Source organism: Amphiprion ocellaris, chromosome 12 (genome assembly GCF_022539595.1).
Source record: "Amphiprion ocellaris isolate individual 3 ecotype Okinawa chromosome 12, ASM2253959v1, whole genome shotgun sequence".
In the NCBI taxonomy this organism is placed as follows: domain Eukaryota; kingdom Metazoa; phylum Chordata; class Actinopteri; family Pomacentridae; genus Amphiprion; species Amphiprion ocellaris.
Genome location: NC_072777.1, coordinates 9,622,411 through 9,649,302, shown reverse-complemented (window position 1 = coordinate 9,649,302; position 26,892 = coordinate 9,622,411). Strand labels below are relative to the sequence as shown.

General features: G+C 38.5%; 1 long non-coding RNA gene across 1 annotated transcript; it reads left to right on the top strand.

The window, feature by feature from the left end:
- The first annotated feature begins 8,176 nt into the window (after positions 1 to 8,176).
- On the top strand, positions 8,177 to 24,212 carry LOC129350154 (uncharacterized). The gene is made up of 3 exons (XR_008603441.1): positions 8,177 to 16,934; positions 18,121 to 18,269; positions 22,869 to 24,212. It is a non-coding gene; the product is annotated as an uncharacterized LOC129350154 (long non-coding RNA).
- The last annotated feature ends 2,680 nt before the right edge of the window (positions 24,213 to 26,892 follow it).

Here is a 26,892-nt window from a genome sequence, read left to right as displayed (position 1 = left end):
CGATCTGTTCCCCCTTGAGTAGGTACTTTGCTAGTTCCTGTTTCTTGTTGGGATTTGTAGTCTTAAGTTTTTTTCATGTGTAAATAAAAGCATTGTAACAGTACCATTTCCCGCATCTGAGCCTCTACACCTGCCGTAACAGATTCAATACAACAAAACTGGCACACAAGTTAGAAACCTGTCATGATTAAAATAAACTGAGTACAGTTTACAGTTCAGACGACGGTTATTAAATGACCTGTGAACACCAGAACTTTTTCAGCTTTAGACCAATGGGCTGTGTCTGTCTGCACGTCTTCATCTTCATTCCTCATGAGGAGAAGAATTGTCAGAGGAATTAAAAAATGTGATAGTGAGTCTTCACAAAGAAGGACGTGGGAAGATTGGTGGCCAACTAAAAACGCACAGTTGCAGCAGTAATCCGGAGGTACAGAACCAACGATATTAATCAGAACTGCACAGTAGACAGTGTTCTGTTTTCACAGTCTAGCTATGAGAAACAGACGGGGAAGTGTTTCAGACTTGATACAGGTGTTATCAGTGGAGCCCAGACAGCGAGCGAGAAGGACTTTGTGTCACATGACTAACTATGGAGGACATCCACATAAACTCTTTGCTTGCTGTTTCGAACAATACTGCAAGATTAAAAACTTCCTAAAGAACGTGAAAAGGAGTCGACAGTTGGGAGCATATTTTTGTTAGATTAGACCCCAAAAAATTAGTTTGGCTCACATGGGGTCCAGCATTTTAGCACAGTTCCTGCAAGGGCTAAGAGTGAATGCATAGTCCCAACAGTGAAGCACAGAGGTAGGAGTGTGATGGTATAGGGCTGTGTGTGTACAAAAAGCATTGTGGAGCTGAGATTCATAGATGGCACCATAAACGCCTTCAACTATACCAAAATACTGGCTGACTAGATGACTCCCTGTCTGCAGACGTTTGGCAGAAGAGAAATTTTCCAACACGATAACGATGAAATGCACACTATGACCTGATCGAATATGTCGCCTAATTTAAATCCAATAGAGCATCTTTTGGATATTTTAAAGAAAAAGGCAATACATCTCAGTAACCACTGGGAAAATAACTGATACTGACGAATAGCAGAACATCTGTCAGTGCAACGTTGGTGTTTCCCATGAGGAGGAACACCATCAAAAGTAAAGGTGGACATATGAAGTTAAAAAACTTAGGTATATGGACTTTTGTTGGATTAAGTTGATCCTGTGGGGCCTGTGTTTTTGATATAGTAAATCTAAACTGTTCTTAATGTTTTACCTGCTGTTCAACTTAGAAGTTATGCAATTACGGTACAGTGATATAGCACAGGACGTACTCACCTCTGTTGTACATTGTTACCAAACCCTCCTCTCCCTGCAACATACAGAAACAGACTCTCAATATGAATTAATTTAAACTTGTGCAACATTTTAATCTATTTCATAATATGTGATGCTCAATCATGTTTTTGTTTTTCTTCAAGTGTGACAGCTCTGATTAACGACCATCCTCACAACCCAAAACAGCTCTCTGTTTTTCTTTTACAATAACACAACTACAACTACTTAGGGATATTCATTCAACTCGCTGTGCTGCCTGCAGGATATTTTCAGCCCTGCTACACAAGACTGTTTATTAAATGAAGCATGAGGCTGATGAGAATTTATTACATAAGAACATGTCACTATGGAGCTGTTATTTACACGCTCAAGGTAATAAAAATGTGCATTTCGTAGTGGATTTGAGAGCAACATTTCCCTGCAAATACATCTTACTTGTGCTGGTTCTGTCAGCTTATAGGAGGGTGACAGGGCCGCTCTGGAGAAGACAATCCTTTACAAACAGAAGAACTCTCTCTATTTACTGATGTCTGCCTGGGTCTTTGCAGCCAGAGAGCTTCCTTTCTGGTGCTGAAGGAGCTGTTGAAGTGGTGGGAATATTTGGCACAGCAGTGGGCGACGAGCAGGCAGAGAGATGGACATGTCAGAGCAGCATGAGTGCAGAAGCAGCAGAGCCACCTTCCTCAGTGGACCAGTGAGGTGGTTGTTAGTAAGAGTGAGTGCCAGGGCCAAGAGTCCTGACAGCACAGCGCGTGGGCTGGAGTTTATCCTGGGCCTTTAAAGTCGACTCACCGAACATGATGCCCCGAGGTCCTTAGAGTGATAGATGCTCAGTAGCCAGTTGAAATACATCAGGGCTGGCTGCATTTAGAATGAATGCCATGCTAGAGATGTCTGCTGAATTGGCATATGACAAGAGTGAAGCATTGTGATGGACGATGACATGGGGCCATCTGGGGTGAGAGAGACTGCAAGGTTTAATTGGAGCCGTTTCCTGTCGGAACAGGTTCACAGATTGGGACTGACAGCTTTTTAATTGGATCCGGCACCTCCTTTATCACTACCATCAAAATCTGTAAAGGATTTTGGTGTAATAATTTGTGTTATCTCTTCCGTCATTGTTTTTTTCCCCATTGAAATCATTTGTTAATTGCTTGTTTGCCTCTTTTTGAATCATTTTGAATCTAATTAAATAAGAAGAGAAAGCAACGCTGAACCCTCAGATCAGGGAGTGATGCCTGAAGCGTGTAGAGGTTTGCTCACATCATGTGAAATCAAGTTTCTGTGATTTAAACTTTAGCAACAAGAACAAAACTTGTCAAAAAGATAAGCAAATTTGCAGATTTTCAGTTGTGTGTCATGTGCAGGTGCCACGTAAGGATAATACGTCACTTAATTTAATTTCTTAGACTGCTTACTTTTCATGGTTTTACTGTAAATACAACTCTGATCCCTAATTCCCCTTCTCCAAGAACCGTAGTAATTCCACAGACAGAAAGGAAGCAAGAAGTGAAGGGACAGTCAACAGGAGAGAGATGCTGGGATCTGTGATGGAGGCATCATCGGCCCAGTCCTCATTCATAATCTGTTTCTCAGCAGCAGCAAGATGTTGAATGTTTTAGTGCGTGCTGATAGGTTTTCCTACATACAGCTTTTATTTGTCATGCAGCGCTGAATAATGATACACATCTGCTGCCACCTTCATGTCACAGCAGCATATGAGGCATAATCAGCAATAAAGTTCACATTTAGAGCTTCTATTTTTACACACAGAGGTGGAGGTAGGGTTGGGAACCATTTGTATTTTTACGATTTTGATTTTTTGAGTTGCAGCTTGTTGGGTTTACTATTCTGCTTTTACAATAGTCATTTCAATGTAATGATCTGATATACTGTATTATAAGGCAGGACACAGGAGACATTTTCCTTCATGGACTGTTTACTTTAAATACCATTTTCAATGCAAGACTTACAGTGTAGGATGTTCAGTAGTCAAGGATGTCAGTACTTCCTCCTCCACTGTTTATTAAAGTAAGCAAACACATAATATTATCACTTGTATGAATTAGGGATGTCCTGAGCCGTCCTTAAAGATCAGAATCAACATCAATCATACCGTTTTTCAACTAATCTGTACTGGCTCTTTTCTAAGCCTGATCCTTTGTTTACATCTGCTGTCATTCATGTGTCTGAATGAGAGAGCCCGGTAGTGTTGAGACATGTAATTTACTTCTGGCCGGATGACATTAAGAGTCACTGAAATCTCTGTCATGGTGCTCGTTGCTAGCTAAACTCCCACAATGCTCTCTGCTTGCCAACACAGAACTGATCGTGATCCAAGGGACTGCCTCTTCATCATTTGGAGCTTTTGGAGTTTTTTCCCCTTAATGCATTGCAGAACTGTTCACTTGTCAAGAATATACACTGTAACTGAAGTATGTATTAATGAAGAATATAGTATCGGATTAGGACTCCGTATTGGCAGACAAATATTAAATGACTTTCAGGGGCAAAAAACCTGATTGGGACATCTGTAGTATGAATTATTATAGTTACTGTGTTTTAACCATTGAGGTTACACAACCAAAGCCTGACTGTACATCATCTTTAAGGAAGGTGCTGATGTGGTCTAATGGGTTTGTTGTGTGAAGTGAGTTTCCCTGTGTGTGTGAGAGTAGCACCAACATGTGACACAGTATGATGTTGCTATAAGGTGGTTGTAAAGTCAGCTGTAATACTTACTGAGAGCCTTTGTGATGAGTTCCTGTTCATGTGACGTTGCTACAGCGTCCTCCTGTATTCTTCAGAGCAGTAGTGTCAAAGCTACTGATAAATGTTACCAGCAGTAACACAGAGCTGAATACAGCAATGAAACCATAGCAATAGTGGTGTTTACCTCACTAACTTTACTGTAACAACAGCAGAGTCCAACTGGGTCCTTGTAAAGCATTTTTTGGACAACATTTGCTAAGACGACCTCACACTTTATGCCATTCAACTCCTTATAAAGGAAATAGGTTACTGACTGAGTAGGTTAAATGAGAATAGTGCTAGACTCTCAATTTATGCAAATAAATGCAGTAAGAGGGTGAAGGATGTGCATGTATTCAACTCAAATAAATAATGATGCAGATGGGTGGTGGTAGATACAGTGGGTTTGTAGTACACTGTCCCTGACTGAACCTGAATTAAAATGTTGTAATTATTCCTTTAGAATTTAAGTTTTGGCACCAGCTCTAAGTTGGAACTGGTTCTTGATGCCCAGCCCCAGTGGGAACAGGTTAAGTAAGTCACTAATGAAATTAGTGGACACAGTTTCTTATTTTTAACGCGATGAATGAAAGGTTTCCCCTTAGACTTCTGTCCAGAGAGAGGTAGATGTAAGATGTTTGTCTGGAGATCTGATATCGCTCAATTAAAGTAGTGATTTGACTTCACTACATAACTGTCCCTTCAAGGTGACACAAAACACTTTACAGGAGCTGAGAGATAAATCTATTGTCCCATTAATGGAGGTACCAAGTGCAAGCCTGAATGCACTGACTAAGTTATTCACACTGCTTACATGGAATGACAGTGTATTATTAGCAGAGGCAATAAAACTATGGAGGCAATATTCAGGGAAACAACCAATTTTCATATGCCTATGTAAATTTATAAATGTGGAAAAATTGCAAATCCCTGTCAGAAAAATCTACATAGAATCATTTCTGGAAAAGTAAAGCATTTGAAGTGAAGGTGCACTATGACTTTGCCTTTTCTATCACTATGTGCTGTAGGCTATTATCTGTCCAAAGAGACATCAGTTTGCTGGAAATGTGACATGAAATTACCCACAATCCCCCTCTGCCCTCCCATCAACTTGGCAGTTTCACAAGCCCCCAGAGTTGCAGGATAATTTAGGGAGGGATTTCAAGTGAAATTGTGTGTACTTGTATGTGCATCTGCATGCGAGTGTGTATGTGTGCGAAGGAATGAGAAGGAGATAACTCGTATATTCAGGTTCAAAGATTGACATTGAATGGAATAGAACTTTTCTGAAGATAAAGACAGATAGGTGGAGTCCAACAGGGCAACCTTTCTCCTGTTATTGCTTCATTTGCAAAGTCATTACAGACCAGTGTTAGTGCATGTGATCTGACTGTGGAGGTACATTTTTCAGGTGCCTCATTAACTGCTATATGATCTTAACCATCATCCCTCCTTTAATACAGAATGTCAGCTGGTTTAGCCCTACGAACCTCAGATATTTTCAGGGTAATTTCACTACCTTGACTGTCATGCTTGCAGTGGAGATGTCTTGTCTGGAATTGTCTGGAATCTGGTAATATCAGAACCATGATGCGGAAAATTGGAAAAAAAAAAATATGTCCTTTGAGCTTAACAGAAATAAATGTATTTTGTTATTGAAGTGTGCACATACAGTAGCCTATTTTCCGAGGTGCATTGTCAGGCATTGTCAAGCAAACGTTGCCCCTACCCTCCCCACTGATGCCCATTCTCAGTCTGCATGCCTGAACCATGAACATCATCTAATCTTATATATTCTTTATTGCAGCCTTTGCGGTTTCCTAGACGCTTGGTTTCAAATAACAGTTTTGATTTGAAACCATCAACTGTTCAGCCTTTGTTTTAAAACTGGATCTCTTGACAACGAATATCAACTAGGACCTAATTAATTTCCAACTAATTAAACTGTCAGTTAGTCAGTGAAGGTATTGTGTGCGTTGTCCTGACCTGGAAGATTCTCACATGAAATAATTGATGTCGTTATATGAAAGCATGAACCACAGTCCCACAATCTGGAGACACACAGATCAAGTTCAGCACTGATCTCAGCATAAAACAACTGGAGGAAAATTGAAGAACCAAAAGTATTACCATGGCTTACACCAGAGTATTGCATCCCTGTGGCCTGCTGGGCCTAACTTTACCCCCGTTGAGCCTAAGCGTAGAGAAGGAAGACTTTAAAACTACTGTTGCAGTGGGGTAGTATGGTTGAAAACAGATATAATGGTTGGAAAGTTCACCCACAACATTCAATATTTGCTGCTCCATCTCATACTTATCCTCGGTAAGCTATTAGAGAAACTGTAGGATCTCAATTCAGCCGTCAGTCTGTCACTGTCAAAAAAGGCAATACTCTGCAGTTTTGTAGCTTACTCGACTGAAAAAAGGTCCATGTAGTTTCTATGGTCTCTGTCTGTCTCTTCACTCGCTACACGCCTGTCAGCTGGGGTGCATATGAGAATGTCTATGCATCTTCCAGCCCAATTCTCTGGATTTAACATCCTTTTAGTCTCCTTAGCCCATCATGCCCCTCATTTTTCTGCTACAGGTGATTAATGTGTTCATAAACAGTTCAGACAGCAATACTGGGTGTAGAGATGGACACAGCTGTATGCAGATTGCAACTATAACTAAATTAAATGTAAATTCAAAATTAATTTTCTCTTCAACACTTTCTGAAACCGACAAACAACTGGCATCACTGGAAAGGTCAAATCATCCAGTTTCATTTGCGCCACACCTCACTGCAGTGAAGACTTCGAAAACACATTGACCCCCTTCTTTGCATGACTAATTTGCCTTTGAATATTTTTTCAAAATTTGCAGTTATGTTCAGGTGCAACAACCAGATACTGAGGCCTCAAAGGTGCTGCCAAAAAGCCCTTACTAATGTCTTCTGGGATTCGATCAAACCAATATATTTCTGAAGTAAGTTGGTAACACCTGGCTTAGTCCCCAGACTACAGACAGGCCTCATCTACTTTCCATCTGTCTGACTGTGAGGCCCAGATGTGCTGATGAACAGCAGTAATGAAGGGAGAGAGCAGAGATTTAGGACTGAGCAAAATGCAGTCAGTGGTAAGAGATAAACCTCCTTTGGCTATATTTATAACAAAATAGAGATGTTTTTTGAGAAAACTTTAAACAAGCGAACTTTAATTCATAGTTGTTCTGGCATCATGTGCTACACAGAAACTGACTAATTATTTCCGTCTTGGTGTTAACTTATTCTGACTTAGACATTAATTCATGTTGAACACTTATTTTCCTGATATAAATTCACTTCAGAGAGCTGATATAGAAATGAGCAAACCAATCTTCTCTTAAAGGCCTGCATTCATTATCTGTTGTCACTGGTGATTTATGAGTCTGGCGGTGCTGCGTACTGGCAACCATATGTCTCCTCATTCCTCCACACACAGGACTGTCCTATTAATGATGTTGGGATTCATCATCCAAAGACACAATCAACACACGAATGAACTTTTAATGGTATTGACAACACGAGCGCTTCTCCGCTTCGCACCTCCCGGCTCTGCTTAACAAGCATAACTGCAGATCTTGATTTGGGAAAGGAGAAAAGCTCCTTCAAGCAATTTTGGTTTTCACTGAAGGTTTGTTGTTGCCAAACACAGAAAAAGAAATTACCCTTTTCCAATTATCCATCAGCCAGTGTGATGTGTGGTTTAAAGGGAGAATATAACATCAGTTTCAAAGAGGGCCCATTAGCTGATGGGTAATCTAAATTTGCCTCCCATTGTGTGGCGTGAGTCATTATCTGGTTAGCGCCCTAATACCATGTAAATGATAAGATGCACATCATCAGCTTTCAGCACAGTGAATACTCCCACTACATACAATCAGTTTGCTTAAAAAGGTACTAACATCCATTTGTAAATGCTCATTTTGAAGGTCTGGTCAGTTGAAAGACTTTTCCTTAAAAAGGCAAGACCAATTACGCAGAGACAGTTTTTCACAGTAATTCCTCCATGTGATGAAAAGAGGTCAGTGAGTGAGTGAGTGTGTGTGCGTGCGTGCGTGCGTGCGTGCGTGTGTTGCACTCTGGTCCATGTGGATTGGGTTTTTCAGTGCTCTGCAGTAAATGTTATCTGTTCTGGCAGGCAGTCCATGTCAAATAGTACGAGGGTGAGGAGGGCGACGAAGCATGAGACGAGTCACGCTCTGTCCACTGTCAACCCATTTCAGGTCACCCTCTTTCCCCCAGTGGCCTGCTGGGTTTCTCTGATCATGGACCACAGGACGGCCATGTTAGATCTGTTTTCCTTAGTGCGATTGCAGACTCTTCTAGGATTAGTAATTGGGCAAGGGCATTCAGAGGCACAGATTCGTCAGCGCTGTCATCTGGGAGAGTTCTCTGTTTTAAAGTTTCCTTGTACATCATATGTCAGAAGAAGATTAACTTGATTGGATTCCAAAGAGAGAAGTTGTAGAGTTGAAAATGAAACCAAACAATATGCACTGTTATATTTTATCACCCAAGTTATTGATGCAACGACTGAAGTTACAGAAGATGTGAGTTGCATACAAAGTAGGAAAAATCATAAAAAATTCCTATCTTTCAATATTTATGCACTGAATTAAAAAAATTAAACTTTCTGATTTGGATTCTCATTGGCAAAGTGTGATTAATTTCTACACACCTGCTGCCAACTAGAGACTGATATGAATAAACAAAAATTTGTGTTCAAAAATTCAGAGTAAACTACTGATTTGTATCACACGGCAACCTTTTCCCTACAGAGTCACGCCAAAATGATGGGCATGGCTTTCATCGGATCATTTAGTGCTCATTGATCTCATGATTATCATGCTAACTGAGCTGTCAGCTTTGGCATCTGGCATCACTGATTCAGGCAAGGGGAGAGAAACTAGGAGGCAGGTCTACTTATCATGCATGGCCACACAATCTCTATTCTCTTTCTCTGGACTAGCCGGCTTAATTATGTGCTGAAACAAGTCTTCAAAGAAGCTCCTTTCACAAAGTAATATATATACCTGTCCAGTCTTATTCAGTTCAAACAGGACGACCAATAGTAATAGTACAGCTTGTACAGACACAACCAAACTGTGATTTGCATGTAATTAATTTAACTATTAAACATCAGAAATACTGATGTTAAACAAGTTATTCATATTTTATTGCTGCACAACGCAGGTTAGCTGGCACATCTATGATGTTATGCAGCCACCCGCCACTAGTTGGAGCTGCAACACTATCAGACAGTAGGCACCCCCTAGTGGTGGACATATGACATGTCAAAAAAACATTTTAGGTTGGCATGATTTTGATCTAGGTAATGAAAATAAGGTTGTACCACTTGACAGTAGCAATATGTAACCAGATTCAGCACAGGCATGTGGACGTTAATCTGCAAAGAAAGAAGACTGCTGGTGCTAGCACTGCTAACGTTAGCCACATTCAGCAAACGAGTGTGACTTCCTGCAGGTGGGATCCGCTGAGTGTGAAAAGATGCAGCAGTTCATCAGAGCAAAATGTGCTTCCACTCAATTTCATTCACGCCAAAGTCAGAGGAATATTTTGCACCCAAACACACAATGGCAAGATGCAAAATCATAACATCCAGACTGGAGCATAACAAGTGTTTTCTTACTTTTAGACTAGTCAGTTAGTTGAAATTTAAATTTACCTTTAATCAACGGGGAAATTAATTTCAAGGAACATCAAACCAAAGCAGACAGCCACACATACAGTTCAGATAAAGAGGCTCCATTTATTTGCATCATGTCACCGTTGTTTACTGCAAAACCATGTGATGGATTAGTGTATCAGAGGCACGATCTACAAAAATGAATTGAAAGAAAAAGCATTAGATATGATTTTTAGAGCATAAACAACAGAGTGATTGTTCTGTCAAACTGTCAAACGTGCCTTGAATCAGACCAGAATCAGATGAAGAGAGACACTGTTTTGAATGTCACCACCGCCAGCGGTTTATTGACACCAGGGTTTCTTTAAGGATAGGTGCAAGTGTTTTTGTGGAGCGCCTTAAGGTGAAGGAACATAGATGAACTTTTAGGTGACATATCAGAATGAATGTAAATCAACTGTACGAGTTCTATGCACTGACAAAAACAAAAACAAACAAAAAATGGGAGAGGAGTCTTGATCTCAAATGAAAAGGTTCAAATGACAAAACCTGTCAGAAAATATTCAGCACTGAGCTAATAAAACAGATGACTTGATATTTCTCTGTACGTTCAACCCTGGATGTAGTTATGAATTCTACCGATATCAGTTGCCAGTATTATTGCCTGATATTGATCTGTCACAGATATGTTGGTCTGACACACATCAATATGAAAACTTTGTTTTACACAACATAATACACAAAAACGTGTCTTCTGTAACTGAGAAACAGAGCAGCTCCTGCAGCTCTTCTCAGCACTGTCTGCAGCACATGTAGCAGAGTACGTATCACAGTACTACTGTGGTGCAGAGTCAAGCTTTGTCTTCATGGGGAGTTGCTAATTAGTTTGTGTAATACACTGCTGGAAATTTACTAAACAACAACCCCATCCTTTTCCCTTTTCATTATAACTTTAACATGCTATGACTAAACAATATTGGCTGATATATTTATATGTTCTTCTCCCAGTTTTCCTAAATTGGTACCTGTTCCAAAAATCCAGTATCAGTTGGGCTCTAGTAGTTACAACTATCAACTCGGATAAATTATTTGTAAATCTTCCATTCTGTACACCCCAGTCATGAATACATGAACTTATTTTTGTTAGGGATTAATAATAATAGCTGACAAGGATAAGATGCAACTAATGGAAACTAGATAACAATTAAAGAATCTACTAATCTAGCTACATAGATATTCAAGTACTGGATTAGCCAGTAAGCCAGCTAGCTGATGTTACCTAAAGAAACTTAAACTGACCTAACATTAGCAGCTAATGTGACCAGCTAGCTTAGCAAAATTAGGCTGTGTTCACAAGCCTCTTTCTGACAGTAGCCAGAAACACTTAGGACTACTCCAGTTTTACTCCACAAATGAACAAAGGTGATACAACACATTTATTACATCATATCTGTACAAGTTAAGGTCCACATACATTTTCATTAAATCTGAAACATCCTGTTTGGTGAAATGAATAAACTTTCACCTAAATGTACGATAAGCGTTGTCACATTTCTTTCACAAATATGGTGAAGATACTGATCAAATTAAAAGTTCCTTCAAATGATTTCAAACCGTCCAACCACCTCTACCGTCCCCTGAAAACCCTGGATACTAACTTGGGCAATCTGAGATTTATTTTGCTGTAAATCTGCATCACAGTACAGTATTGAAAAAAAAATACTGCATCTTTCCTGGTCATGCACAAAGAGCTGGCATCATAAATCTTTAAGGCAAAAATCGTTTCAGGAATCTCAGTTTCAACTGATATTCTAATCAAAACCCTTTTAGTTTGATTAGAGCATCGAAAACATTGCAGGTGTGATATTAGTTCAGCAAATAAAAACAAACCCATTCACTCTGAGAAGTGTGTTGGAGTGTGATTTAATTCACCACTGAGGACATTTTTGGCTTTTGAATACAACAATTAAACTACTCCAAGCCTGCAAAATGTACAATTAAAGTACAAATTTGTATTAAAAAGGCAAATCATGTAAAACTACTGTCATGATCCTACAATAGTCCTTGTAATAAAAGAAACCGGGGGCTGTTAAATCGTTGGTAATTACAAACAGAACTCAGCTGAGTTGGGTAATTTCTTAATAGCTTTTTAATAGAATCACTATTTAAGCACATATAGATTTATTCAGTTAATTCTATTGTCAGAAAGTAGTTTCCAGCTTCTAAACTATCAGCAATAGAGCCTAACTAATCAAGAATACAGCATACAGCAGCACAGCTCAAGATATCTGTTTAATTTCCTGCCTCAGTAAGACATAGATATAGAAAAAGCCTGAAATTCAGAGCTCAGCAGGTGCACTGACCCAGAGCAAAGCTGCAGGTAACAGATAGGATTTATTGATCTGGGATATATCTCTATTAGCCACGTCCAAGGTCATTGAACCTAGTATCTACCTGCAAAGAGCTGTCAGTCTTTGCTGAGCTTAATAAATGACACTCTGTCCATGTGGGCCTTGCAGAACGTGACGGATTGTTGTAACAGTTCCTGACACCGTGTACATATAAGCATCAGTATTCTGATCAGGGGTTGAGCACAACACACGGCTCGTGTTTTTTACCCCCATGACACAGCAAACACTTTTGTTATTCAGTGTGGCACAACAGCATGGTGTCCCCCTCCCTTGCTCACATCAGAATCTGTCCCGCTGACACTGATCAATGACGGTGGCAATGCAGAAGATGGAGAGAACAACAGTGCTATTGACAGCAACGATGGATTTTACAGGAAGCCAGGCAGTGCAGCCACATAGTGACTGACTGTGTAGGAAAGTTGTCAAAGCAAATGACTTATTTCATCCATTTCTAATTTTCCCTCCACCCACCGCTCTTCCTTTCGCTGCGATAAGCCGTAATGCACAAGTGCAGTGCTTCAGCATCATAAAAGGAGAAAATAATTGCAACCGCCAACAATCATATATTGTGTGGCATTGTGTCTCGAAATTAAAAATATTCTGGAGTCCGGCGACAGTGAACAACAGTCTGCTTCCATTACTGTAAATAACTGCAGACATGCATGTAATGAGGGCGTAAGCAATATTTGTGCGGCAAAGATTAGTCTTGTGAAAACTCACACACAAAGCTGCATTTATCAGTCGAAGCTTTTTAAAATCCAGCAAAGGAACCCAGCAGCCAGTGAGACATGAATTTTAAATACAACCATTTATCCACAGAGAATAAATTTGACACCAGTTAATGGCATTAAGAGAAATCTGGTATGGACTACCTGAATACCTGAGCTGATAGAGAGGTAGACCATTAAACTTTGTGAACTTAATGGATTATTATTTGAATAAAGCCACTGAGACAGATGGGACACATAGAATCTGTAAGTAATAGCATCTCAAATCCGTGACAAAAACAAAATTAAATAAATAAAAAAAATATGGTGACTGGCATTGGTGTCATGATCATAAATTTAAAAGGCAATTTCTCACAAACAAATTGTGTCTATTTAGCATTCATTCAAAGAGGTCTTTGGTATATTTATAAAAAGAAACATGGTAGAAAATGTGACATAGTGTCCTCATTAATCTCACCAAGGTTCTTGATAAAAAAGGAAATTAGTAAAAGCAAGAAGGCCACCAACTGATTACAAAATTAATTAAGTACATAGATTATGTGTTGCAGCAATAAACAGCTTAAGATTGTATTCAGAAACGCTGAGTCTGCATATATCAGACTGGTCATTGTTATGGTTTCTCAGGGACAAAGGCTGGATGATATTGAATATCAGTAGTGTACTGCCTCTGGATGCTGCTGGAAAGACTCAGACTGCAAATAATGCAGTTTAAACGTTTCACTGGCCAGCAGAGAGGCTCAACAGATGTTGTCTGGCTAATGCAGTTGCTTCTGGTTATTGTTTTGACACGTCTCTCTCCATGATTCACAATTTTACATATCAACTTAAGATTAAAGTAGGCACCCAAGGTTCTTCTGCAATCGCCACAATATTGGACCACGCAGCTAAAATGAAATTATTAAACCCTCCAACAAACCCCAGTGCATCTTCTTCCACTTAATTGCCTTTTGCAAGAGCAAACAAACCTGTTGGACGATGCTGTTGTTGTAGAATTCATGTCTGCATAAACATGCCTCCAGTGTGTCTGAAGGAGCACATGCAGGTATATACGTACAATCAGTGTCTGCCAGAGTGGCTGGAGTTCTGCCTGGGAGCAAAGTTAAGAGCAGTGTCTTCATTGCTGGATTTTCCTTATGTACACTGTGAGTTCAAAGCATGCAAATGATATGGCTGGACTTGGAATCTATTAAGTAAATTGACCAGGAGCAACCCAGAATGATGGGATGAATATAAATCACTCGTGGCTCTGACTCCTGGGATCGTCTGTGCAGGTGAAAAAGCTTCACCTCTTGATGGCGAGTGAATGCACAGTGCGGACTACTCAGGAAAATAGAAATGTACACTGAGGATGAATGATTAAAGTTTCAAAAGGCAGAGTTCAAAATATCATGTGTCTTAGAGGACCAAAGTCTTATCTTTACAGAATCCACTCTTTAAAGCTGAACTGGGTGTTATTATTCATATTAAAAACTCATATAAGAAGTTATTAGCTCGTACAAGGGTGACATTTAAACACAATTTTATTGCAAAAGCTGCAAATGGTTGAGCTAAGGTAGTCCGAATGGTGAACGGTTTGGAATCATAGCTGACAGGTTGCAGAGGGAAGGCTGAGCTGAATAAATGTGGCAGGACTTGAGCAGAACTAGCAGGCAGGTTACACAGAGCAACTGGGGTCCTGATACAGGGAGAGTGAGGTTAACAGGCAGCAAAAACACAAAGAGCAACAGGTTACTGAAACTGAGTCGGCTTTAGCAGCACATGACAGACTGAGCGATGTGGTGGAGACTGACATGCAGCACTGAGGGTGAAGTATTGCAGGGAGCCAGATGAATTGATGAGGACCAGGAGCAGGAGTGTCAGCAGATTAGCAGCTGGGAGGCCGAAGGAAACCACGCCCACACACACACAATCACACACTGCACTGACTACAGTCACTCATAGGTACAAGCAGTTCAGTCACGACACTGGATCTTTTCAGCTGCATCACAGTGGATTCTTCTTTCTCAAAAGCACTGCAGCACTTTGTGTGGTACGATTGAGGCAAAGTTCTGCTTCTGTATTCCACATCAGCACCCTCCTGCTACCATAATTCATTTCTTTTGTGCACAGAGTGCATCTAGTCCATCCTTCCTTTTTAACTTTTTGAAAAAAAAATCAGTGGCAACATACGCTTTACTGACTTTACCTTAGTTGTAGCATCTAACTTGAGCCTTAACCCTTTTTTTTTTTTTTTTTTTTATTGAATGTTCATAATAACATTACATTTATTATGCCAGGGGTTTTTACTTAAAACAAAACAGTGAAAAACAATAATGTTCAACAAATAAATAAAAATAATATAAAGACAATAAAAAATACAATCAGCAGTTATATTGCATGAAACCTTCCAATGTTTTCACAGCTTTGGGATTTGAAGAGTATTGAATAGAATCTTTGTACTGTGCCAGTTCAAGCAAGTATAGTTTAAAAAGGGGTTTTTTAGCAGTGAATTTACACTTATGAATATGAAATTTTGCAAAGATTAGTAATAAGTTAATCATGTAATATTCCTTTGTTTTGGGGCTACTTATGTTATAAAAAACAAAAAGCACATTGGGATAGGTAAGAGAAAAGTTAATGAAGATATTGGTCCGGACATAGAGAATGAAGTCTTTCCAAAATTTCACAGTAAAGGGGCATTTCCAGAACAGATGTATGACAGTCTCAAAGTCATGAGTACAGAAAGAGCAATTGTAGTCTGTGTCCTTGTGTAAGGATTGCTTGGCTGGGTAGCATCTGTGGAGCAATTTGAAACACACATCCCGTAGTTTGTTCGTAATGAGATATTTAGAGGGAGCCTTAACCCTTTAGAACCCAGCGTAGCGCCGGCGCTACGTTTTGCATATTGATTTTTGATTGGCTGTAGATTTTAAACCAGATAGGATAGATCGATAATTCTTTTTGCATATAAAATCTGGGGAGTTACACTAACATTTCACACATTCACCGGGTCTCAGGGTGCTTTTTCGTTGCAGTGATGGCTTAAATAAAAATACACAATAAAGCGCACACAACAAAACTCTTTATAAACCAGACCACCGGTATTTGGAGGACTTCTTACGTTGAAATAAGCGTGATCACGTTGTGGCCATGACCTGTCACATGGTTCTTATGTGTCCATACCCGAGAGGCTCCCGTCCCCATCAACAGGAAGTGACGTTGTTGCCGGGAGTTGTAGTTTTTCAGCCGCCAACTACAACTGTAGTTTTCGGCTGTAGCCTGCACAGATACAAGCTCTCACTCATTTCAGTCCCACTTTTTTTTTTTTTTTTTTTTTTTTACAAAAAAATTCAGACACACAGCCCACACACACACCAGACATCCACCACGCTCCGTGTACGGATCTGGTAATTGGATTTTCCGTTCTGAAACGGGTATTGAAAAACAAAAAACGAGTGGTTATTTGATTTTCGTTTAAAAATACAAAAAATAAAATTGAAATACAAGGCGTTTTTCCTTTTCATGATCAAAAAGGGATATACGATTTTTTTTAAATGCTTTGATTTTTGTTTTATATTTAGAATAACAAGAAAGTAAAATCAGTAAGAGACAGAAACGAAAAAAAGTCAGTTTTTTCATTTTCTGAGACCGGAAGTGGTCATCAGCAAGTGTGGAGCCAAACAGAGTACGGTGCACAGACTGTATATACATTTTTTTTCGTGTGTTTTCATGGTCAAAATGAGAGATCAGGTGGCCGATCTTAAAATAAATCAATATTGATTTTTTTTATAGAGCGTTAAAGTTTTGCGAAGCCAGGGGGCGGGACTACTTGATTGACAGTCCGGTCTGGAATGATTGACAGGTCCTATGGAGGAGGCAGCAGAGACTCTGCTCTCCTCGTTTGGATTAATTCTGATATAATAACTGTTGGTTTATTTATCGTGGAGCAGCACAACATTTTCCACAGACAGTTTTCCTGCCCGTTGGCTTGTTTTAACCAGTTTTCTACCTTCGGCTGATTCTACCAGCAGACACTGAAAGGACTCTGATAGTTCGGTAAGTAAATGTTTATTTTCGTATCGGTGCCGCTTTTAATGCACTTTATATGCAGCTTTAGTGTCAGATATAATGTGTGCCATGCACTCCAGATGTTGGTGGAGTTTGTTTCAGTGTGTGTTGACCAGAGAAGAGAGGTAGCATAGTAAATATTAGCTTTAATGTTAGCGATGCTAACCGAGCTAGCTGCTCAGTCGTAGCCTGATTGAAGCTAATGTAGCATCAACCTAATGTGTTGAGTTTCATGTAAACAGCTGAAGTGTGTTGTGTTCCTGTAATGTGGTTCATGAAGTTCATAAAACTGTGGCTGGTTGACATGAATGTAATGTTCAGGAAACTTAAATGTGATTAAAACAGTAACGTTAATGTTCTAGTTGTCAGTAATCAGCTTTAATTTGACACTAAAACAGACTGATAGTTTTAAATGACATCAGTTTCATTAATTTGTTGAAAATTGTCTCATTTGTTGTTGTGATGTTGCTGCTCATTCATTAAAAGCAGATGATCCATGTTGAAGATACGGTTAGTTCTAGTATCAGAAGTACAATAAGGAAAATGGAAGTTTAGTTCTGATACATCAAAGATTTCTGGATTAAAATAACTAAATGAGCCTTTATGTTCTGCTACATCAAAGATTTCAGGATTAAAATAACTAGATGAGTCTTTATGCCTCAAACTTTATTTTTACAATAAAGAAATAATGAAATAGTCAAAGATAATAAAAATATAAATAGCAGAGAAAACTTGAGAGAATAATTTCCTGTAAAGTCTGTGAAGGAAAAGCAGCTTTTTTATCCTGAAAGATCAGAATCAGCTCCAACATCTGCATCTGACAGCATCAAGTCAACCAGAAAGAAAAGAAAAAAGAAAATTACTTCTTTCTGATCACATCTGTTCCGCTGCTCACAGTCTGCTGCTGCTCACATTCTTCACATTTATAGTCCACTTTTAAAAGTTCAGCAGACAGGTCTCTGCTTTGGAGTGTGACGATGTCATCGGTGATGTGGAGAGTGAAGTTTCCGTTTCACCCACAGTGTGCTTTAGGGCAGCCGGGTCGGACTTGATGTTTGAAATACTGACCAACAGCTCAGATTTAACTGTCTGTAGATCCATTTTGATGGGTGTTAAACTTTAACTCAAAGCCGCCAGGAGCTGGGTCTTTAAAATAACCGCTGTCTCGTTACAGAGTGAAAGTAGCAGTTCCTCCTTAAGGTCAGAGATTGCAGCATCTGAGGGCCTCTTCAAAAGAAGACATAGTTGATGAAGGCGTTCTGGAGCAGGACCAGAAAGACCACGACCAAGCAGCCTTGAGATCTTAAGCAGCGTCTCCCTCGGGTGGGTGTCCACGGTGTTCACGGTCAGGTCTGTGGTAATCCCATCAAAAAACAAAACAGACAAAATATCTAGATTATGAATCAACATGTAACCAAAGCACTCTGTGTATAACGCCATAGTATAGGATGTAGTTCAGAAAATGTCAAAGTATAGTATACTTTTCAAGAATAACATAGTATGGCCTGTAACGTCATAGCATAGTATGTCATCCAAAAAACATCATGGTATAGCATGTCGCTCTAAAAACATTATAGTATAGCATGTCGTTCTAAAAACGTCATAGTATAGCATGTCACCCAAAAAACGTCATAGTATAGCATGTCACTCTAAAATTGTCATAGTATAACATGTGGCTTTAAAACGTCATAGATAGCATGTCGCTCAAAAAATGTCATAGTATAGCTTTTGGTCCAACAAACGTCATAGTTTAGCATGTCGTTCAACAAAACATAGTATAGCAAGTCACTCTAAAAATGTCATAGTATAGCCTTTGGTCTAAAAACGTCATACGATAGCATGTCGCTCAAAAAACGTCATCGTATAGCATGTCGTCCAAAAAACATCAGAGTATAGCCTTTGGTCTAAAAACGTCATAGTATAGCCTTTGGTCTAAAAATGTCATAGTGTAGCATGTCGCTCTAAAAACGTCATAGTATAGCATGTCGCTCTAAAAACGTCATAGTATAGCATGTCGCTCAAAAAACGTCAGTATAGCCTTTGGTCCAACAAACATCATAGTTTAGCATGTCGCTCTAAAAACGTCATAGTATAGCATGTCTCCCAAAAAACGTCATAGTATAGCCTTTGGTCCAAAAAAACGTCATAGTATAGCATGTCGCCCAAAAAACGTCATAGTATGGCATGTGGCTCAAAAAACGTCATAGTGTAGCATCTTGCTCTAAAAATGTCATAGTATAGCATGTCGCTCAACAAATGTCATTGTATAGCATGTCGTCCAAAAAACGTCAACGTATAGCATGTCACTCTAAAAACGTCATCGTATAGCATGTCGCTCTTCAAACGTCATAGTATAGCATGTCGATCTAAAAAAGTCATAGTATAGCATGTTGCTCTAAAATCGTCATAGTATAGCATGTTGCTCTAAAAACGTCATAGTATAGCATGTTGCTCTAAAAACGTCATAGTATAGCATGTTGCTCTAAAAACGTCATAGTATAGCATGTCGCTCTAAAAACGTCATAGTATAGCATGTCGCTCTAAAAACGTCATAGTATAGCATGTTGCTCTAAAAACGTCATAGTATAGCATGTCGTCCAAAAAACGTCATAGTATAGCATGTCGTCCAAAAAACGTCATAGTTTAGCATGTTGTCCAAAGAACATCATAGTATAGCATGTCGCTCTAAAAACGTCATAGTATAGCATGTTGCTCTAAAAACGTCATAGTATAGCATGTCGCTCTAAAAACGTCATAGTATAGCATGTTGCTCTAAAAACGTCATAGTATAGCATGTCGCTCTAAAAACGTCATAGTATAGCATGTTGCTCTAAAAACGTCATAGTATAGCATGTCGTCCAAAAAACGTCATAGTATAGCATGTCTCTCTAAAAACATCATAGTATAGCATGTAGCTCTAAAAACGTCATAGTTTAGCATGTTGCTCTAAAAACCTCATAGTTTTGCCTTTAGTCCACAAAACGTTGTTATGTCCCGGCTGTCTGAAGTAGGTGAGGAGCAACACAAAAACGCTGGTTTCCAGAGGGTTAGACGAGTATTTATTTGAAACAGTAAGTTTACAACAACACAACATGTGAGGGGGTTAAAAGCAGATGGGTGTTAGTAAAATAAAAATAAATAAACAGAACTAAAAGTGAACTTCACGTTGACATTGATGGGCATTCCAACCAGGAACAAAGTAAAAGATAATCAATAGGAAAAAAAACTCTTCCTGTTCACCTCTTAAAAACCCAAAAACACACCTCAGTAGCACCCTAAACTAAATCTACCAATGGGTTCTCTGTTTTCCTTTGTGAACAATTCAAAGGTCCCTCTCTATCTCCCCACACATCCACCAACCACTGGAACAAAATGTGAAAAAAATGTCATAGTTTAGTATGTCGTCCAAAATGTGGAAAAAAAGTCATAGTTTAGTATGTCGTCCAAAATGTCATAAAAATGTCATAGTTTGTCGTCCAAAATGTGATAAAAAAGTCATAGTTTAGTATGTTGTCCAAAATGTGACAAAAACATCATAGTTTAGTATGTCGTCCAAAATGTGACAAAAACGCCATAAGCATGTCGTCCAAAATTTGACAAAAACGTCATAGTTTAGTATGTTGTCAAAAATCTCACAAAAACATCATAGTTTAGTATGTCGTCCAAAATGTGACGACTGTATTTTCGACATGGCGTTTTTTTGCGCCAAAATTCATCATGATTATTTTTTTATTTTTCACGGCCTCCTTTACATTATTTCATCATATGGCATGTTTTCACAATATGTTGAAAAATCGCATTTTTTTTTCGACATGGTATACTATGGCATTTTTTTGCGCCAAAATTCATGATGATGTTTTTTTCAAAGAAAACCTTTCTGGAGTGTTTTTCACGGCCTCCTTTACATTATTTCATCATATGGCACATTTTTACAACATGTTGAAAAATCGTGATTTTTTTTCGACATAGTATACTATGGCTTTTTTTGCGCCAAAATTCATGATGATTTTTTTTTCAAAGAAAACCTTTCTGGAGTGTTTTTCACGGCCTCCTTTACATTATTTCATCATATGGCACGTTTTTACAACATGTTGAAAAATCGCATTTTTTTTCCGACATAGTATACTATGGCGTTTTTTTTGCGCCAAAATTCATGATGATGTTTTTTTTCAAAGAAAACCTTTCTGGAGTGTTTTTCACAGGCCTCCTTTACATTATTTCATCATATGGCACATTTTTACAACATGTTGAAAAATCGTGATTTTTTTTCGACATAGTATACTATGGCGTTTTTTTGCGCCAAAATTCATGATGATTTTTTTTTCAAAGAAAACCTTTCTGGAGTGTTTTTCACGGCCTCCTTTACATTATTTCATCATATGTCATGTTTTCTCAACATGTTGAAAAATCGCATATTTTTTTCGACATAGTATACTATGGCGTTTTTTTTGCGCCAAAATTCATGATGATTTTTTTTTCAAAGAAAACCTTTCTGGAGTGTTTTTCACGGCCTCCTTTACATTATTTCATCATATGGCATGTTTTTACAACATGTTGAAAAATCCATTTTTTTTCGACATAGTATACTATGGCGTTTTTTGCGCCAAAATTCATGATGATTTTTTTTTTCAAAGAAAACCTTTCTGGAGTGTTTTTCATGGCCTCCTTTACATTATTTCATCATATGGCACGTTTTTACAACATGTTGAAAAATCGCATTTTTTTTCGACATAGTATACTATGGCTTTTTTTTTGCGCCAAAATTCATGATATTTTTTTTTCAAAGAAAACCTTTCTGGAGTGTTTTTCATGGCCTCCTTTACATTATTTCATCATATGGCACGTTTTTACAACATGTTGAAAAATCGCATTTTTTTTCGACATAGTATACTATGGCGTTTTTTTGCGCCAAAATTCATGATGATGTTTTTTTCAAAGAAAACCTTTCTGGAGTGTTTTTCACAGCCTGCTTTACATTATTTCATCATATGGCACATTTTTACAACATGTTGAAAAATCGTGATTTTTTTCGACATAGTATACTATGGCGTTTTTTTGCGCCAAAATTCATGATGATGTTTTTTTCAAAGAAAACCTTTCTGGAGTGTTTTTCACAGCCTGCTTTACATTATTTCATCATATGGCACATTTTTACAACATGTTGAAAAATCGTGATTTTTTTCGACATAGTATACTATGGCGTTTTTTTGCGCCAAAATTCATGATGATGTTTTTTTCAAAGAAAACCTTACCATAGTGTTTTCACGGCCTCCTTTACATTATTTCACCATATGGCACGCTTTTACAACATGTTGAAAAATCGCATTTTTTTTCGACATAGTATACTATGGCTTTTTTTTGCGCCAAAATTCATGATGATGTTTTTTTCAAAGAAAACTTTTCTGGAGTGTTTTTCATGGCCCCCTTTACATTATTTCATCATATGGCACGTTTTTACAACATGTTGAAAAATCGCATTTTTTTTCCGACATAGTATACTATGGCGTTTTTTTGCGCCAAAATTCATGACGATTTTTTTTTTCAAAGAAAACCTTTCTGGAGTATGTCGTCCAAAATGTCACAAAAATGTCATAGTTTAGTGTGTCGTCCAAAATGTGGAAAAAAAGTCATAGTTTAGCATGTCGTCCAAAATGTGACAAAAGCATCATAGTTTAATATAAGGAGATAGGACACGCCCCTTTGAGCTGCGTGCTACGGCAAGGCTAAGCTAGTGGGGGCAAAGTTTCAATGAACTTCACGTTGACATTGTTAGGCATTCCAACCAGGAACAAAGTAAAAGATAATCAATAGGAAAAAAAAACTCTTACTGTTCACCTTTTAAAACCCAAAAACACACCTCAGTAGCACCCTAAACTAAATCTACCAATGGGTTCCCTGTTTTCCTTTCTGAACAATTCAAAGGTCCCTCTCTATCTCCCCACACATCCACCAAGCACTGGAACACATCTCCAAAGTTCTGCCGGGCCAGCTCAGCTTCCCCTCAGAAGAAGTGCCGCCACCTGCCAGATGAAGGAGCCTTTTGAGAGGCAGCTGGCATCGTGATTGGACTGTACTTTGGTCTGTTCCAGTCCAGCTTCAGCTCCAGAGACGGCAGGCGGGACGAGTCAACGGTGGCCGGATGGACGAAGGCATGAAGCTGAGTACAATCTAGAAAACAACAGAGGAGGAGTGCAGCAGCCCAGAGCCAGAACAAACAGGGTAGCATCGTATGTCTCTTAGAAAACATCATAGTAGAGCCTTTGGGATGAAAAAACGCAATCATATACATCGTAGATTGTACAAATAACAAGTCAAAGGAAAGAGACATACATTGTAAAATTGTAGTAATTGTGGGCTGACTGATTTACTGATTATCAGTATTTTATTTTTTACTGATTTACGGTCATAAATAAATTTTAAAATGGCGCTACTTTGGCTCTGAACCTTTATCTACCTGTGGTCGCTCTGTCTTCTGGAGTAATTTGATTAGTTATACGTCAGGAATAAAACTCCTTTAACTTAACATCTGTAAACAAAACAAAAATGTATCAACAAAGTTTTCTGTTAGAGTTTGTGTTCTTCTAAGTTTAACTCCAAGATTTTAAATACTTTCATTTACTGCAAATGAATATCTACTCCACATGTCTCACTAATTATCATTATCAGCCTTAAAAACCCACAAAACACCCCTCTATACTGGACCACACTTAGTACAGTCCTGTTCCCCCTACTATAAATCTGCTTGGAATCTTCCACTTCCTGTTTGTCAAAGTGGCCTTCTACCTGGACAGGTTTTGTTGGAGCTCATGCAACAAACATTTTGGGTAACTGCACTTTAATATGGATGGATGACACTGAATTAGAGTCTGTTTTAATGAGACTGAGTTAAGATGTGTAGCTCTGTCATTAAATAGGAAATTATTTCTCAGAATTCACAGAGAAAAGTCTGAAATGTTTGCTAGGTTAGCGTCCCACATGTTCTTTGGCTCAGCTAAAGCTAACTCTCTCCAACTTCTGGATCTCTTGAGTTGCTTGTTGTTAAAATATCTTGCTAGATTTGCTGAAGCTCAGAAAGTCTGAGATGTTTGTTCAAAATAAGCTAATTCTCAAGGCTGATCTGAACTGTCCTCTTTTGTTTGAACTTTCCCTAAACTTAGGAGTTAATGACAGAGCAGCACATCCAGACTCAGTCTCATTTATGTAGAGATTAAACTTCAGTGTCATTCATTGATGTTAAAGTGCAGTTTTTCAAATGTTTGTTGCACATGCTCCCGACCAAAGCAGTTCAGGTGGAAGACAATGTGAAGAGAAAGCTCCAGAGGATGAATATCACACATTTACGTTGGAAATAAATGTCCTTTAATTTGACATTGTCATGCAAATGATGTTCAAAATCTTTGAGTGTTCTGTTGATGTGTGTTTCTAAATGTTGTATGACACTCGACCCCAAAGATTAAAACCTTCTACGGCTCACAAGCTGCAACAATTCACACATTATCAACTATCTTTCTGACTAAACTAAGATAAAAAGTGAAAAACTGCCTGATTCCTGCATCATGAATGTAAATCTTTTTGGTTTTTATGACAGTAAACTGAATATATTTGGGTTTGACATCTTATAAACCAAAACAAGAAATGAATTACTGGAGAAAACAATCAACAGATTAATGGTCAAAGAAAATGTGTTTTCCAACATATGGCTGAATTACTCCAACATTAGAAGATACATACAATTTGAATTCAATTTTATTCATATAACGCCAATTACAGGTCAAATTGTCTCAAGACACTTTATTGTTATATTTTTTGTCATATTTAAAATATGACAGAGTAAGAAATTTAAACCTCTTGACTAATCCAATTTATTATTTGGTTTTTAAGAGACTAATCGACAACTAAAATAACTTTCTCCACTAAAACTAATAAACATGAGATCAGATAGAAGGAACAGTTTTAAATACTGCAGTCCCACGATGACAAGAATAAAGTTTGTCAACAAAAACTAAATCTGCTGGTGGATTCCTTTAAAATCCTAATAAATGATAATAAAGTGTGATACTAAAGGTTTGTGGTGCTAAAAATGTCAAAGATATCAAGTTGAACATGTGGATGGAGGTTGATAAAAGTTGACCTCCCTTCATTTCTCTGGAGCGACTCCATGGATTTTATGGATGGTGGTTAAAGACCTGCTCTTCTAGTGGTCTTCCTTCTAGTCGCTGTAAAAAGTCAGTTCATCCTGGCCGACTTCAACACCTCTTCATGACAACTTGTTCTGCCTCCGACCTGGTGGAAACTCCAGAAACTGGGGAAAACCCATGGAGACTCGAAGAACTCGTGGAGACTCGAAGAACTCGTCAGGCGGGGGAAGGTGTGGTGGGTGGTGTGGGGAGGTGGGGGAGTAGAGGGGCGAGGCCGCCACCCACCTCCCCGCCTACTCTCCGCCCTGACTCCACCCAGACTCCGCCTTGGCTCCACCCATGTGGTCACTTCACGAACTACGATGTCAAAGGGACGACGAATTTATCTCTTTTCATCTGATCTGTAGCTCAGTGAGTTAAGGATTTGCCTATGGAGCTGCAGGTCGCTGGTTCAAGACCAGACACTTCTTAAATTTTTTCAAAATCCTGACAAAGACAAAGAAAGAAAAGTGCCAGTGGTGGGTCTCGAACCTGCGACCCTTCCAGCTCTGGTAGTCACTCTTCTTATCCCCTGAGCTACTCGCTCAGATACTAATTCTTCTTTTTTTTGCGCATTTATCATCTATTTTTTGTCGTTTTCGAGTTTTTTTTTAACTCGAGTCTCGACTCGACCGTTTTTCTCAGGAGGTTGGACTTCAGCCTTTGTGCTGGAGGGTTGAACCCTCAGTTCCAAGACTTTCCAAAGCCTCCACACCTCCCGAGTCCTCAGGACCTGAGCTTTCACACAGTCTGAGGGCTGAAATTTTCTAAGTCCCACAGTAGTTCTCTGTTAGATTGAACTTTCAGACAGTCCACGGACTGAAATCCTCTAAGTTCCTGAGTAGTTCTCTGTTAGTTTGAACCTTTCCACAGTCTGAGGACTGAAATTCTAAAAGTTCTTGAGTAGTTCTCTGTTAGTTTGAACCTTTTGACAGTCTGAGGACTGAAATTTTAAAAGTTTCTCAGTACTTCTCTGTTAGTTTGAACTTTCTGGTTAACAGAAGCCTTAAAACTTGTGACCATGAGTCTTGATTTCACATTTAGACCATCCATCTGAGTTCTTCTCAGACCTTCACCTGTGGGTTTTTTAGAAATCCTCAACAAACTTTGATTCTCTTCACTGAACAGTAAAGTTTGTGGAGATCAGAAGGTAACATTAGTTTGATCGAATGCCTTCAACTACTAGTAGACTTTATCTGGAAAGCAGTTTTCTGAAATGAGTTCTTAGTAAATCTGTCCACAATCAAACCAAGAACATAGAAAGAGGAAATGTTTGAAGAAACAACATGATGTTCTCACTTCAGACTAGAAAACACTTTGACATTTATCTGTTTTTGCTCTTTTAGATCGTTTTATTGTCTCTCTTCTGTTTAATTTGATCTTCTGTTTAATTTGATCTTCTAAAGTTTAACTGGTGTCTTTTCAAATGTTTCTGTCTTTAGTTTGATTCTTCTTAAATGTTTAGTTTTGCTCTTTTCTCACCTTTTATTCTTTTCTAATGTCTGATTTGTATTTCCAAATGTTTTGTCTTTTTAATGTTTAATGTTTTTTTCAAATGTTTTAATTGGCTTGTTTGAAAAATTTCCTTTTTCTTTCCCCGTGTTTAATTTTTTCGATTAAATCTTTAAAGTTTTTTCCTTTTTAAATGTTTTACCACCTTTTAATGTTTAATTTTCTTTTTAAATGCTTCATTGTATTTTCTGTTTAAGTTCCTATTTCAAGTTTTTATTGTCTTTAAGATTTAATTTTCTAATTAAACATTTAATTTT